The 15,888-nt window shown below is 35.0% G+C and overlaps 1 long non-coding RNA gene across 2 annotated transcripts in view; it reads right to left on the bottom strand.

Annotated features, from left to right (window-relative positions):
- Positions 1–2,702: 2,702 nt before the first annotated feature.
- Positions 2,703–15,888, bottom strand: part of LOC147832306 (uncharacterized) — a 277,320-nt gene continuing 264,134 nt past the window's right edge. For both annotated transcript variants that reach the window (XR_015519097.1, XR_015519098.1), the window contains exons 7-9: positions 7,982–8,141; positions 6,599–6,677; positions 2,703–3,833 (exon numbers count right to left, since the gene is read on the bottom strand). This is a non-coding gene — a long non-coding RNA (uncharacterized LOC147832306). The remainder of the gene's footprint in view (positions 3,834–6,598; positions 6,678–7,981; positions 8,142–15,888) is intronic.

Genomic DNA, 15,888 nt, shown 5'->3' with positions numbered 1-15,888 from the left:
GATGTAATTTGTAAAATTCAAAACCATTTCATCATTAACTTTTTTTTTTAATAATAGATTTATCTTGAAGGCACACAATGTACCTGCAATTACAAGCACCCATGAAGTATACCAACATTATTACACAAGGGCAGCACATTTAGTAAAGATCTATTTCATCATTCTCAGTTGCCTATGCCTATGGTTATGTCTGAGATGGCTTGAAAATATGGTCCAAAGAATGAATCACCTTGGGAGAGCAGGTACTGTCACAAAAGACAAGTGATAAACGGCCTGCTATTGTTATTCTCCAGCTAGCCTTACATGGCAAAGCCCATAGAGACAGCTGCATTTCAGCACACATAATACCAGTGTGTTGTTTGCTTGTGTTGTTGGTGTTGAATATGCACCTACTGGAATTAGCAGTCTCACAGGAAGCCGAGATTATTATTTAGTATGCTAAATTAACCCACCTCAGAGGCACGGCAAAACTCTAGCATTTTTAGATAGTCAACTATCGTGCAAAATCTCTCTAGAAGTACTGTAAGAGCTTTGAAAAACATAATTTGATATCCTTTTTTTTTTACACTTAATATATGCAAATGTTTTGCAAAAAAGCAAATGGGAATGCTCTTATAAGTCCAACTTCCTCCGGGGCTCAATTAAATATGACTGACTGCACATCGCTGGCAAAACCGCTGCCTTGCCACACTTTAGTTCCTCTTTTGCAATGAGTTAGGAACCACACTGAGACATGCATAATCTAAAAGAAAATGAGAAATGCTGAAGTAATACACTGGAAATTAGAACTACAGTTGTACACGAAGGAGAAAGTTGCAGTTCATGAAGCACAAGAGCTTATTTGACTGCAGAGCGCAGGGTACAAACATGAATAATTAATCAATAAATGGCTCACATCAATCACTTTTGAACAGGTCTACACTTTTTACTTACAATGTGTTAAACTTTTTCAGTTACAATGTCTAAGATTTTTTTTTTTTTTTTTTACGGTGTAATAATTTTAATGATGAATGCTGCTTTTTTTTGGCATTATAATGTACATAAATAAAATCCATGTTCAAGTCTTTCACCTATTCACAACAGCATGAAACAACTTTCTAAAAAGCATCTGTATCATGATATATATTTTATTTTAATATTTAATAGTTTTTAAATTCACCGTGAAACCCAACAGTCAACTTTATCAAATGAAATGAGTGTAGTTAACTCAAAATTGACTGAAAGTTAATTGTACTTATTTGAAAAGAGTTTGGAACTCAGTGTTGAAGGTAATGAGTTAATTAAATGCCTCATTACTTCAATTTAAATGGAGTAAGTTTACAGTATTCATATAGATTAGTTTTTTAACTCAAATGGTTTGTTGCAATCAGTTTCCTCAAACGGTTTGAGTTGCCTTAACTAATTGGGTTTTACAGTACCCAGTTGGTTTGAGTTCTCCTCATTTATAGGGTATTACTGTGCTCAAATTGCTTCATTACTCAAATGGATTAAGTTCACAGTACTCATTAGGATTATTTTTTTTAACTCAAAGGGTTTGTTACCATAACTTATTGGGTTTTGCAGTGTTCTGAATTTTTTTTTAAATATTTTTGCTTTGCTTTGTTTATTTTTTGTGTTATTTGACATTGTGCTATTTGTGTTATTTATTTAAGTTTTATTGTCATTTTTCATTTTATTTGTAATGATCTCAGTTTTGGAACATCAAATTAAACTAAATTCAAATGAAATTAAATTAGTTGAGTTTGGTTTATACACTTAGCTATATAAATCATATTTCATATATATATATATATATATATATATATATATATATATATATATATATATATATATATATATATATATATATATATATATATATATATATATATAGTTATAGTTGAGGTCAGAATTATTAGCCCCCCTTTGAATATTTTTATTTTTTATTTTTTAGATATTTCCTAAATGATGTTTAACAGGGCAAAGAAATTTTCAGTGTATGTCTGATAATATTTTTTTCTTCTGGACAGAGTCTTTTTTGTTTTATTTCGGCTAGAAGAAAAGCAGTTTTTAATTTTTTTTAAACAATCTTAGGGACAAAATTATTAGCCCCTTTAAGCTGCCTTTTTTTTTCGACAGTCTACATACAAACCATCATTATACAATAACTTGCCTAATTATCCTAACCTGCCTTGTTAACCTAATTAACCTAACTAAGCCTTTAAATGTCACGTTAAGCTGTATAGAAGTGTCTGGAAAAAGATCTAGTCAAATATTATTTACTGTCATCATGGCAAAGATAAAATAAATCTGTTATTAGAAATGAGTTATTAAAACTATTATGTTTAGAAATATGTTGAAAAAAATCATCTCTCAATTAAACAGAAATTGGGGAAAAATTAAACAGGAGGGCTAATAATTCAGGGGGGCTAATATATATATATATATATAGAGTATCGACTGCCATAAGCTTGGAGGACTGCATTCATACATCTCTGCAATGACTCAAATAACTTATTAATAAAGTCATCTAGAAGGGAAATAAAAGTGTCCTTGCCTGATTCCCAGAGTTCATTAAGATTATTTGAATGCATCTTCAATGCCTCCTGCCTCCTCTTTCATCTTACCCCACACATGCTCGATAACGTTCATGTCTGGTGACTTGGCTGGCCAATCCTGGACCACCTTGACCTTCGTTGCTTTTAGGAACTTTGATGTGGAGGCTGAAGTATGAGGAGAAACGCTATCCTGCTGAAGCGAGCGCTATCCTGCCCTCTCCTGTGGTTTATAATGTAATGGGCAGCACAATGATTGTTGAACAAACTGTTGATGTCATCCACTCTGCAGATCTCTGGCCCACCCCCATACTGAATGTAACCCCAAACCATGATTTTTTCTTCATCAAACTTGACTGATTTCTGTGAGAATCTAGGGTCCATGCGGGTTCCAGTAGGTCTTGTGCAGTGTATACAGTTCAACAGATGATTCATGGGAAAAATCTACCTTCTGCCACTTTTCCAAATTATCAAGTCAAGTTATTATTTGTTGCTCTTACACCTGGGATCGACAACAAGTCTTTTGTCAGGTAGTGCACATCCCTTTTAAATTGTTAAAATCACACATTACTAATCTAAAATTGGGTTTGATCTATTTACAGTAAGAAATCTACAAAATATCTCCATGGAACGTGATCTTGACTTGATATTCTAATAATTTTTTTGCCAAATAAATATACTTTTGACTCATATAATGTATTTTTGGTTAATTGCAACATAAACTGTATTTATATTTAATCATATAAACTTACAACTGGCATTTGTTTTGCAACAATGTGACCAAATACTGTTCTGTTTACACAAAATGGCATATTCTTTTCTTTAAATATGTCTATTTTATAATACAAATGAGGGCTTAAAATTGCAGTCCTTGCACAGAGGACGCTGCATTCAGCTGAGTTGAGTTGCTAGGCGATGATCTCTGAAGGCTGCCATCAAACGTTGAAATAAGCGCACAGAGATAAGTAGCCTACAACAATTTTCCTGCTGCTTTTTTTCTTGAGTCTTTTTTAAAACTACTCTCTGACCTTCTGAACCCTTAAAAGATGTGTATAATAACATTTTCATCGCCTCAACACTGTCAGTCATGTGAATTTACAATCTTTTGTGAATCTCTCCTCAACCGTTCAGTTGCATGTGTTCCGAACGCCCTTAAAGACAATCAGCCTTTTATTTTTGATAGTTAGAGTAGCTTCTAAGCAGTTAACCTCATCTACCGTCATCCTGCTGCTTCATGTTGTCATGCTGAGGCTCATGGGACTCTCCACACTCCTGTGATCATGTTGAGTGGCTATTTCCCTGTCATTGCAAAATTGCATGAGAGGAAAATTATACATACAAGCAGGATTCCTGTAGTCATGTCAGGGCAGGTTGCCCTTCATTTACCACAGATGGTTTGTGAAGTGGATTCTGCTTTTAAAAGATGCACATACATGCCCATCAAGATATACTAGAAACACTGCTGTTCAAACTTGAAAATTAGTGACACTTAAATGTAATAGATATGAAGTAAAACAAAACAAAGTTCCACTTTTCACACTGGTACTTTCACTTTCAGGAGTTTAGTTATAAATCTGTGTTGTATCTGATGTGCAAGTTGCTAAAGTCTTTTTAAAAGGAACCTTTATGTACCTTTTTAGAAGATGTAAGACAAGTCTTTGAAGTTTGAATATGTATGTGAAGTTACAGCTCAAAATACCCCACAAATAAAGTTGTATAAACCTTACAAACTATGTAATAAACATATAAAGTGAGAGTGTCAAAGTATTTCTGCAGACTGTTTTTATGAAAAGATGCCAAAAGAGGCTGGCTGTATTCACAAACTGTTGCCACACAACTTTGTTTACCCCTTTTAAATGTGATTCTCGCATGACAAATTTAAAGTTACATTAACACATAAGACCTCTTGCACACAGTGTGCTTAGATTTATACAGTAGCTTACATGCACTCACCGGCCACTTTATTAGGCACACCTGTCCAACTGTTCATAACGCAAATTTCCAAGTAGCCGATCACATGGCAGCAACTCAATGCATTTAGACATGTAGACATGGTCAAGACGATCTGCTGCAGTCCAAACCGAGCATCAGAATGGGAAAGAAAGGTGATTTAAGAGACTTTGAACGTGGCATGGTTGTTGGTCCTAGACGGGCTGGCCTGAGTATTTCAGAAACTGCAGATCTACTGGGATGTGCACGCACAACCATCTGTAGGGTTTACAGAGAATGGTCTGAAAAAAAGAAAATATCCAGTGAGTGGCTATTTTGTGGGCGCAAATGCCTTGTTGATGCCAGAGGTCAGAGGAGAATGGCCAGACTGGTTCCAGCTGATAGAAAGCTAACAGTAACTCAACAACAACTGAGTCACTCATCACAACTGAGGTATGCAGAAGAGCATCTCTGAACACATAACACATCTAACCTTATGGAGGATGGTCTACAGCAGCAGAAGACCACACCAGGTGCCACTCCTGTGAACTAAGAACAGGAAACTGAGGCTACAATTCCCACAGGCTCACCAAAATTGGACAATAGAAGATTGAAAAAAATGTTGCCTGGTCTGATGAGTCTCAATTTCTGCTGCGACATTCGGATGGGGTCAGAATTTGGCATCGAAAACATGAAAGCTTAGATTCATGATTCAAGCTGGTGATGTCAGTGTAATGGTGTGGGGGATAATTTCTTGGTACACTTTGTGTTCATTAGTACCAATTGAGCATCGCGTCCACGCCACAGCCTACCTGAGTATTGTTGCTGACCATGTCCATCACTTTATGACCACAGTGTACCCATCTTCTGATGGGTACTTCCAGCAGGATAATGCACCATTTCATAAAGCATGAATCATCTCAGACTGGTTTCTTGAACATGACAATGAGTTCACTGTACTCAAATGGCTTCCACAGTCCCAAGATCTCAATCCAATAGAGCACCTTTGGGATTTGGTGAAACGGGAGATTCGCATCATGAAATGCAGCAGACAAATCTACAGTACCTTGTTTAATCTATGCCACGAAGGATTAAGGCAATTCTAGAGGCAAAAGGCGGGTCCAACCCGGTACTAGTAAGGCGTACCTAATATAATGTCCAGTGGGTATATTTATATATTAATGAAGTATATGCGGCACTTTTAGAATTGCAGCCCACTTGCTGCAGATTTGTTGGCTGCACATCCATGATGCAAATCTTCCATTCCACCACAAAGGTGCTCAATTGGATTTAGATCTGGTGAGGTATTTATTTTTTTCGGACCATACTCTGTAAACCCTAGAGGTGGTTGTGCTTGAAAATATCAGTAGATCAGCCGTTTCTGAAATACTGAGACCAGTCCTTCTGGCATCAACAACCACACCACACTCAAAGTCACTTACAGTAAATCACATTTCCTTCTTATTCTGATCCTCAGTTTGGACTGCAGCAGATCGTCTTGACCATCTCTACATGACTAAATGCATTGAGTTAACGAGCAGTTGGACAGGTGTACCTAATAAAGTGGCTGGTGAGTGTATATAAATCCGTTTTAAGTTTTGAGGAACATTTATTAGCACATCTCTCTATTATAATTGTATTGCACTCCATTCTGTATACTTTACTCATCAATAATAATAATTTAAACATATCACAAATATTATTGGGAGATTGATCAATATATATAAGTTTTTGATGTAAATACTCTGCCATACAGTCGTAAAGATCCCATTGGTTCACACTGTATCAGAATTGAACCTTATTTTTATTCATAACATTTGTAGTGATTGTATTTCCATTTCTTTTCAACACATAGTTGAACTTTATGCGCAAAGGTTTATTTGCAACAGGAAGTATTAGTGTTTACTATAAAGTGGCTTTTGACTACTTTTCGAATCACATGTTTTTCAGGCTTTAGGATTTGTGAAAGGGTACCAGCAGGGGAAGAGAAATGAGATAGTCTCATGAGAAGCTCACGCAGTGTCCTTTATAATGCTGATTTAAAGTACACATCACGCATGATGTCAGTGAGCAGCAGGGCGCAACATTTTTCACTTCATACTTGAGTAATGCAGTCTCTCTGCTGTTGTACATACCTTAATGAGGCCAAATGTGGAAAAAGAAACCCAATATGAAGTATGTGATTTAGCTTGAGTAATGCTGTTCTGTTGTAGCCTGTAAAATATATACACATGACTGTTATTTATTATTAATTATACAGTTATGCCTCATTTAAACTTCCTGACAGTTTAAGAAACAACCAATAATAACTTGACTTCTAGTTGGTCATTTATCAAAAGTGGCTTATATGAAAGACAACGGTCTCTAGATTACACTTATTTTACCAAAATAAAATATGTTCATGTCTTGATTTTTAGGTATTTAATTAGGACAGTAATGTCCGACTTTGCTTAGACAAAAGTCTTGTCACTTCACAGAAATAATGTACAGTATGGAATATAAAGTTATTGAACAGTGGAAAAAGAATGAATATTGTGTATGACTCCCGTGAGCTTGGAGGACTGCATCCATACATCTCTGCAATGACTCAAATTACTTATTAATAAAGTCATCTGGAACGGCAAAGAAAGCGTTCTTGCAGGGACCCAGAGTTCATCAAGATTCTTTGGATTCATCTTCAATGCCTCCATCTTACTCCAGAAATGCTTAATAATATTCATCTCTGGTGACTGGGCTGGCCAATCCTGGAACACCTTGACCTTCTTTGCTTTTGGGAACTTTGATGTCGAGGCTGAAGTATGAGAAGGAGTGCTATCCTGCTGAAGAATTTGCCTTCTCCTGTAGTTTGTAATGTAATGGGCAGCAAAAATGTCTTGATACCTCAGGTCGTGTATGTTGCCATCCACTCTGCAGATCTCTCGCACACCCCCATACTGAATGTAACCCCAAACCATGGTTTTTCTTTACCAAACTTGACTGATTTCAGTGAGAATTTTGGGTCCATGCAGATTCCAATAGGTCTTCTGCATTATTTGTGATGATTGGGATGCAGTTCAACAGATGATTCACAGGAAAAATCTACCTTCTGCCACTTTTCCAAATGATGAACTAGAAGTCAAGTTATTATTTGTTGCTCTTACAACTGGGATTGACAACAAGACTTTTGTCAGGTTGGTAACGTCAAGCACAAAATTATTCATACCCCAGGCAAATTTTGACTTGAGTTTTTTTTAAATGTGAATATTCTATTATTTATGTAATATTATGTGATATCATTATATTATCTTATTTGTGTGAAGCTAAAAATTTGTGTGAACTGTCCCTTTAAAATAGTTTATTTACAGTAGTGAAATCCACTCATTTAACAGTAGGAGGCTCTAAAGTCACACAACTACATATCCAGTTTCTTAATGATAAAGTAAGCAATTGGCTGAAAGGGTACAGACGTTAAAGTACATGAGATAAATGCACAGACATGCACTGGTTGGATTAAGTCATACATATTCATGTTGACTTGCCTTTCTGTCCACGTGATTCCTCTTGGCGCAGCATCAAACAGCGGTGAAGGGGTGACGGGCTCTCTTCTGCTTAAAGGCAAGTGTTGAAGCTTTGCTCTGCATCCCAATGTAATGCTGATGAGCCTCCAGAGACCCAAAGCATTAAGTCAGCATCTAAGAGCTGCAAAATAAGAAACAAATCTGAAAAATGCAAACTTTATTTTCAAAGAACGGGTTTCAGCCACATTTGCAAAGTTCAAAGGGAGGTTTGAGCTGTAAGAGAAATCTGTTTATGTTAGCCAATTATGAATTGAATACTAAAGAGATGTTTCTACTATTGTACCTATTATTTTTCTCAGTTAGGCCTTTTTTAAGAAAAATAATACAACTAATTTGATTATCTAATGATATTCTTCCAAGTTTAAAAAACAAATTGTGTCATTTAGAGCATTTAATTTTTGGCAGAAAAAATCCCAATTGGTCAAAATAACAAATGTTATTTAGACTTTAGGTGAAACACCAATACTATTGGGTTATTTTACCTGATTTTGACTGTTTTTAGTGCTTATGATATATGATATTATTCTACACCCCTGATGCTACTCAATACCTAAAGCCAGCTATTAACTTACTAACTACAAATAAGCAGCTAATCAGTAATGGTTAGTAGTTTATTGAGCTAAAGGCAACCCAGGCTCATTAATAATATGTACCCTTATATACATTTCTGGAGAGCACCAAATACATCCCAAAAGGTACGTTATTATTGTTTTTTTTTTTTGCTTTTTTTTTTGCGCATCCACCAGAGGTTGCTGTGTACGCTTCCTCAGATCTTAAATTTCTCTTGCGATAGCCATTTGTGCTTGCTTGTCTGTAAATCCACTAGAGGTTGCTCTCGAATGACTGACTGACCAATCGACAGTGTTTTTAAAAGCAATCCAGAAAAAAGAAAAGCCCTCGCAGCTGCCTGATTTTTAGTACATTTTCATATCTTACCATGTGCTCACCCTGCTATTTACTTGTTTATTTTTTTTTTTGCCTTTTGCTTTTGATTTACCTGCTTTCTGGAACCATTCTTTGCCAGACTCGAACCATCGTGGTCAACTCCTCTTTGTGTCACAAGTCCGCCGACATACATGGCAAACTGATTACAGCGGAAAAGCCCCACGGAGGTAAGCAGTCAGGTAGTGCCAAAAGAAACAGAAGATGTCGATATCATACCGCCCCATATCGTTTGTTTTAACTGCAGCCATACGTAGCTCTAGCCACATAATTTGCACTATTCAAAAATGTATATGTGGGGTACGTTTTTACAATGATCCTGTGTTGGCTAAAAATTAATCATTTAATAATATCGAGAATTGTACCTTACACTCAAAATAAAAGACATTGTTTCTGCTTGTTCAAACTACTTATTTAAAATAGAAATGAGTAAAAATAACTAAGTTAACTAAGTTAACAAATGATTTGTGTCAGGAGAACGTGAAGGAATTTCTTTGGAACACAGCTTTTTTTTTACGTGTGGAATACAAAGTGTTTTCATTTCTTGCAGTTGAAAATTAGGATTACTGTATTGCAACAAAATATTGATTTCGAAAGATGTTTGAAAATCTATTTTTCATTTTTTTAATCATTTTTTTTATCAAATCATGCTCTAAATGACAATCTATTTAAACTTTGAAAGAATTGTCATCAGTAGATTTTGCAGAACAAAACAAAAAATGCATTGTCAAAGACACTAATATATATAAATCTTCATGTGGTATCAAATTTGTTTCATGCTTGGACACTTTGTAATTTTATAGAAATGCCAAGATTTTTATTTATTTTGTTTAGTTATTATTTTTTACACAACACAACACAATGTAAATGCCAAATTCTGTCTCTGAAAATTTTAAGAAACAAATGAAGACTCATCTGTTTCATTAATACTTAATCATTTAATTGTCCAACAATAGCCACTTTATTTAAGGCGGGGAAAATAACTATTAAACATGTCATATTTTTACCGGGAAAATATTTAATAAAAACCCAAACAATACAAACATAAAAAAAAATAAAAATAAAATAAAATAAAATAAAAAATCTGACAAATTTGTAATGTGTAATACCAATGAAATGACACAAGGAGAAAGTACTGAACTACTGAAATTTATTTAATACTTTATATAATAGGCTATTTTGGGGATAGCAGCTTCAAGACACCTCTCATATGGAGAATGAAGTCTCATGAATAGCTCAGGTGGGATTTTTTTTAGTTTAAAAATCTTGATCGTTCTGTGGGTCTATCGAATTTGATCTTTAATTTGTATTCTCTATTGGATTTAAGTCAGGAGATTGGCTTCCTACAAACACCATGTTAAAGGACTTAACAACAACAAGAACAATAATAAAAAATCAATTAATAATAATAATAATAATAATAATAATAATAATAAATAGACTCGTTATGGCATCTTGTTGCTCTCTGGAGATTTAAAGTGTTTTTAACCTTGTAAGTCAGTTTGGATAAAAGCATCTGCTAAATGAACACATTTAAATGCAAATGAGATTGATATAATCACTGACATCACTTTGAAACCCGTAACATTATTGAAACAGACTTATAGAGGTCCATTCCACTAGAATCCATCCACTCAATGTTCCTCCAATTTCTTAAAAGTGTTAATGCTGTCTTATCCCCAGAGCTGATCTAGACATCTCTGCAATAACAATGATTTTAACCCTCATCAGCTGAACGGTTGCAAATGACCATCATTGAGCACCTCTGCCTGAGGCACAAGAGAAATTACACCATTCGTTTCAGTCTCTGCTGAGATCTCACACTGGTCTCCATTCAATTAGCTGTCCTCAAAGAGACCTCAGTGTTTAGTTCATCTTTAGAGTTGCTGTTTTAGCAGCTGATTGTGGAAACTGTCATCTAAAACAATGCAAACTACACTTTTAGAAATAATCTGATATACAGTAGCTGTCACTGGGGTATTACAATAAAAGCACACTTTTGTACTTATAGGTACTAATTGGTAAAACATCTTATTAGTCTGTCCCATTGCAACAACTGCAGAGGTTTTTAACAAAGGAAGTTAATAAACCAGCATATTCAGTTTTATCAGGAATTTGTATTATATATGAACTTATTAACTGAATATGTATTATATAACAACATAAAAAAACTTATCTAATTTATCTTGTGTTGATTTGTGGGTTGTTTTTATTTATTTTTTCCTCTTCTTATTTTTTTTTTTACTATAAAAATAGCCTTTGTTGCTGACATGGCATATATATGTGTATATATTTTATACACAATAAAATATGATACGATATATGATACATCTTTAGTGTTCAACAGAAGAAAGAAAGTAAAACAGGTCTGAAACAAATAAAAGTTAAGTAAATGACACATTTTGGGTGAAATAATATATTTTTTTTATTTTGTATTGGATATAAGGTGATGTTTTTAATTGCATTGCTTTGATCATGTCAGTATATACATTTATATTGGAGTTTCAGTAGTCATGTCAAAGCAGTAATTTAATCAACATACTATCATCTTAAAAACATTGAAAGAATTAGATCTTGTTCATGGTTTTATCACCAGCAGAGTAGATTACTGTTATGGACTCCTCACCGGCCTTCCCAAAAAAGACAATTTCAGCTCATCTAGAATGCTGCTACCAGGATTCTGACTAAAACCAGAAAATCTGATCAAATCACACCTGTCCCCAGGTCTTTACACTGGCTCCCATTTAGAGATCTGCGCAGGACTGAATTTTTAGTCCTGCTTCCGCTTGTTTCCACCAGGTTTTACTCTGCAACCGACCGCTCCCACCATAAATTCAGCCTTTGTTCACCTGCTGCCTTACCCACCCTGTTTTATAGCCGACCTGACCATTCACGCTTAATTTAGATCTGTTTTCCAAAATCTCATGTTTAGATTGGGTACTACCAAAAGAGAGAGATAACAGATACAACTGGAGGTTGTGCAAGGATTGTAGGTGTTTGCCCCTATGTGTTTAGACAAAGAGAGTTCTGCACAGTGACAGCCGGTGACTCTTTCAAAGTCAGATTTACAAACATATCCTCTCAATATATTTTGCTAAATTTGTGTTTCAGATATCATATCAGCATTATTTCTATACACATAACAGGTACATATTGTGCCAAAGAAAAATGTAAAATGTATAGCGATTAAATATGCCAAAAAATAAATAAAATAAATAAATAAAATAAAATGCACTCAGCTGGATGCTACACAGTCCAGACAGTCTATAACAAGCAACACACAGCACCACGGCGGGTGTGCTCGCGCTCTCTCTCTCTCGGGAATGTTATATAGACTGATCGTTCCCGTTCAAATTATGCCAGAGTTATCGACTGCAACTGCGTTTTATTTGAAGATTTATGCAGATCTCTACTCCCAGTTACATTCAGAAAATATTTATTAACAATAAGTATTAATAAATAAGTATTACTAAATGTCTATAAATCACTAAACGGTATATAGGACCTCAATACATTACGGATATGCTCACTGAATACAAACCTAACAGATCCTTCAGATCTTTAGGATCAAGTAAATGAGAAATTCCAAGCAGGGTGAATCAGCCTTCAGCTACTACACCCCCCGCTCCTGGAATCAGCTTTTAAAAATGATCAGATGTGCTCCAACATTAGCTACATCCAAATCAAGACTAAAAATCAAAGGCATAGATTAGCTCTTGACATTGGTGGGGACAAACATCCCTGAAGCGCATGCATTGAACAGCACAAATTCTGTTTTGCGCATTTAAAAACGTGAATAAAGTACTTGATAATAAAAAATAAATACTTAATACTACAAATAACAATCACTTCCCATGCTGAAAAAGTCAATTTAGATGATTTTACTGCTGGGCTTTGAGGAGGTACACTGTAAAACCTAAAAAGTTAAGGTAACTCAAACCATTTGAGGAAACTGACTGCAACAAACCAATTAAGTTCAAAAACTAATTCTAATGAGTACTATGAACTTAATCCATTTGAATAAATGAAGCAATTCGAGCACAGTAAAACCCAATAAATGAAGAGAACTCAACTTATTTGGTTTTACACTACACAGTGGGTTTAAGGCAACTCAAACCGTTTGAGGAAACCGATTGCAACAAACCATTTAAGTTAAAAACTAATCTATATGAGTACTATCAACTGACTCCATTAAGTTAAAGTAATGAGGTATTTAATTAACCCATTACCTTCAACAGTGTGTTCAAAACTCTTTTCAAATGAGTAGAATTAACCTTCAGTCAATTTTGAGTTAACTACACTCATTTTATTTGATTAAGTTAACCGTCGGGTTTTACACTGTATGAATGTAGAGACATTTTTAGAGGTGTGTAATGCAGTCTAACAGTTTTATTCCCAATATTATTTTTCATAATCACTAGGCCAAAATCTAAATACAATTTCGATTAATTGCACAGCCTTGTTTAATATTATTACGGTGAACTCGTAGCGAACGACTTTGAGCAAGTGCAGGTTACTAAGGGTTTATGGAGCATTATTTTATTTATAAGTCTATTAAATTATTGCTACACTGTTAAAAAAAATTCTGGTTGCCTTCAATTTTTAAGCTGAATCAAATTAATCTTATGAGTGTATTGAACTTATAGGTTAAACTGACTTAAAGCAGTTTGTGTAATTTTCTAAAATTAAGTTAGAACATGATTAACTTGGTTTAATAAGTTACAATGTTCTAAAAACACATCCTGTCATGACTAATTGATCATATCATTTTTTTACAGAGTAGGGACATTTCAGTAATTGGTGGAGACAAGTTCCCTTCCGTTCATGCCAATTCTACACATCTGTTTAGCTGTGACTTTACTAAATAAACACTGCTACGTCGAAAGATCACACTGTTAAGTCTTTCTTTTCTTTTTCATTTTTTTATTACCTGTTTTACACATTTTAGTTTGTTTTAAATTATGTTTAATTTCTTGTTTATTTTATTCTTGTTTATGTAAAGCACTTTGAATTACCATTGTGTATGAAATATGCAAATAAACTTGCCTTGCATTTCTAAATGTCATTTTACAGTATTGTTTTTTTTCTTCTTTTCTTTTGTTTTACAAAGGAGTTCACATTCTGAGGGAGAAAAAAGAAAAAAACGAATGGCTTTAATAATAAGCCGTAATGGACTGTTTCTCTTTGGAATAGTGGGCACATTAAAGTGTGCTCTCTCTAAAGGTTTAAGGCTATGAGTGGCTGAGCATGACCTAAAAAGATCAAGAAAAAAATCAGTCACATTGGCCCTGAGGTGGTGCACTTGTTGACAGGGTTGTGTACAGAAGTGTTGTGGACACGTGATTGTTCTAAAGCGCTATAGAAAACCTGCAGTGGGAGAGTGAATGAGTAATGACCGGTTGTAGCGTATAAGAGAAAAGAGGGCTGAAATAATGAATAAAAATCTGTCTCTGTCAGGACATCTGAATGCAAGCGGTCGCTATTATAAAACACATTACTGTTCACCACAAAACGAATTAATTTGCTGGTAATTTACTCCTCCTCAGGCCATCTAAGATGTGGGTGACCTTTTTTTCTTTAGTGAGGAAAATGTTTAGCTTTCTCGCTTTAACTACCCCACCAAGACAAAAAAAAGGGATTGCATTTCTTAACTCCTAATGTCACTAGTTAACACACTCAATGCATTTCTTTTCAACACATCCCATAATTTCTAAAATATCAACCCCTACCAAATGGTTGATATGTCAATTTATGGTAAAAGGACCAGAATTAATACAAATACTATGAACATTTTGAAAATATGACTAAAATAAGACTAACTTATTATTTTTTTTTAATTAAAAATAAAACATTTCTGAATACTAAATCACCTGTAGTTTTTGAAGTATACTATAAAACAATTCAAGATTTTTATTTGTAACAGTCATTATTTAAAACAGTAAAAACATGGTCAACCATTTGGTAAAGTCTGTTTGGACTTTTTGCAAAACCCTTTTTTTTCTTTTACTAACAAATTACTATTTTAAAAAAATCCTAAAATAAAGTAGTATTTATTTTAGAATAATTTTTCCCATTGTTTACATTTTTTGACCACACAGTTTTGAGTGTTACACCTGTTTCACACTGCAAGTGACAACAGTCTATGATGGATAAAGACTGGCGATGAACAGACACAGAGAGTTTTACCAGGCATAGGTCGAGGGCTGGCTGCAAGTATCAGAGTCTGTGTATCAGGCGTGGGTCGTGGGCAGGCAGCGATCATATTTTCTGGGCAGGCAGCAGAAAATATGATCATATAACCCCAATTTTATCCTCCTTACACTGGCTGCCTGTTAAATTTCGTATTGAATTTAAAATATTACTTCTCACCTATAAAGCTCTAAATAATCTAGTTCCTGTTTATCTAACCAACCTTCTGTCTCGCTACGAACCAACTCGCTCCTTAAGATCTCAAAATTCAGGGCTTCTGGTAGTACCTAGAATAGCAAAATCAAGTAAAGGAGGTCGAGCCTTCTCTTTCATGGCTCCTACACTCTGGAATAGCCTTCCTGGTAATGTCCGAGGCTCAGACACACTTTCCCAGTTCAAAACTAGATTAAAGACCTATCTGTTTAGTAAAGCATACACTCAGTGCATCACCTAGCGGGTTCCACACTGGCTTCTACATCTTGCTTATATACACTATGAACAGCAGCTACGCTAATTATTCTCTTTATTCTCTATTTTCACCTGGGGATACTCATCCCGAGGTCCTCAGATTAGGCGGAGTCACTGATTGGATCCAAGACCAGCGACGTGATGATCCCAAGGATTCCATATTCGGGACCAGGCCATATCCTGAGCTGCTGCTGCGCTGATGGTCATGGGGAGTGGAGAACATGAGTCTGATTCCAGCGACGCTCCAGGGACAGACGAGTCTTCATTGA

This window comes from Danio rerio, chromosome 20 (genome assembly GCF_052040795.2).
Source record: "Danio rerio strain M-AB ecotype USA chromosome 20, GRCz13ab, whole genome shotgun sequence".
Lineage (NCBI taxonomy): Eukaryota > Metazoa > Chordata > Actinopteri > Cypriniformes > Danionidae > Danio > Danio rerio.
This window is presented reverse-complemented; position numbering and strand designations above follow the sequence as displayed.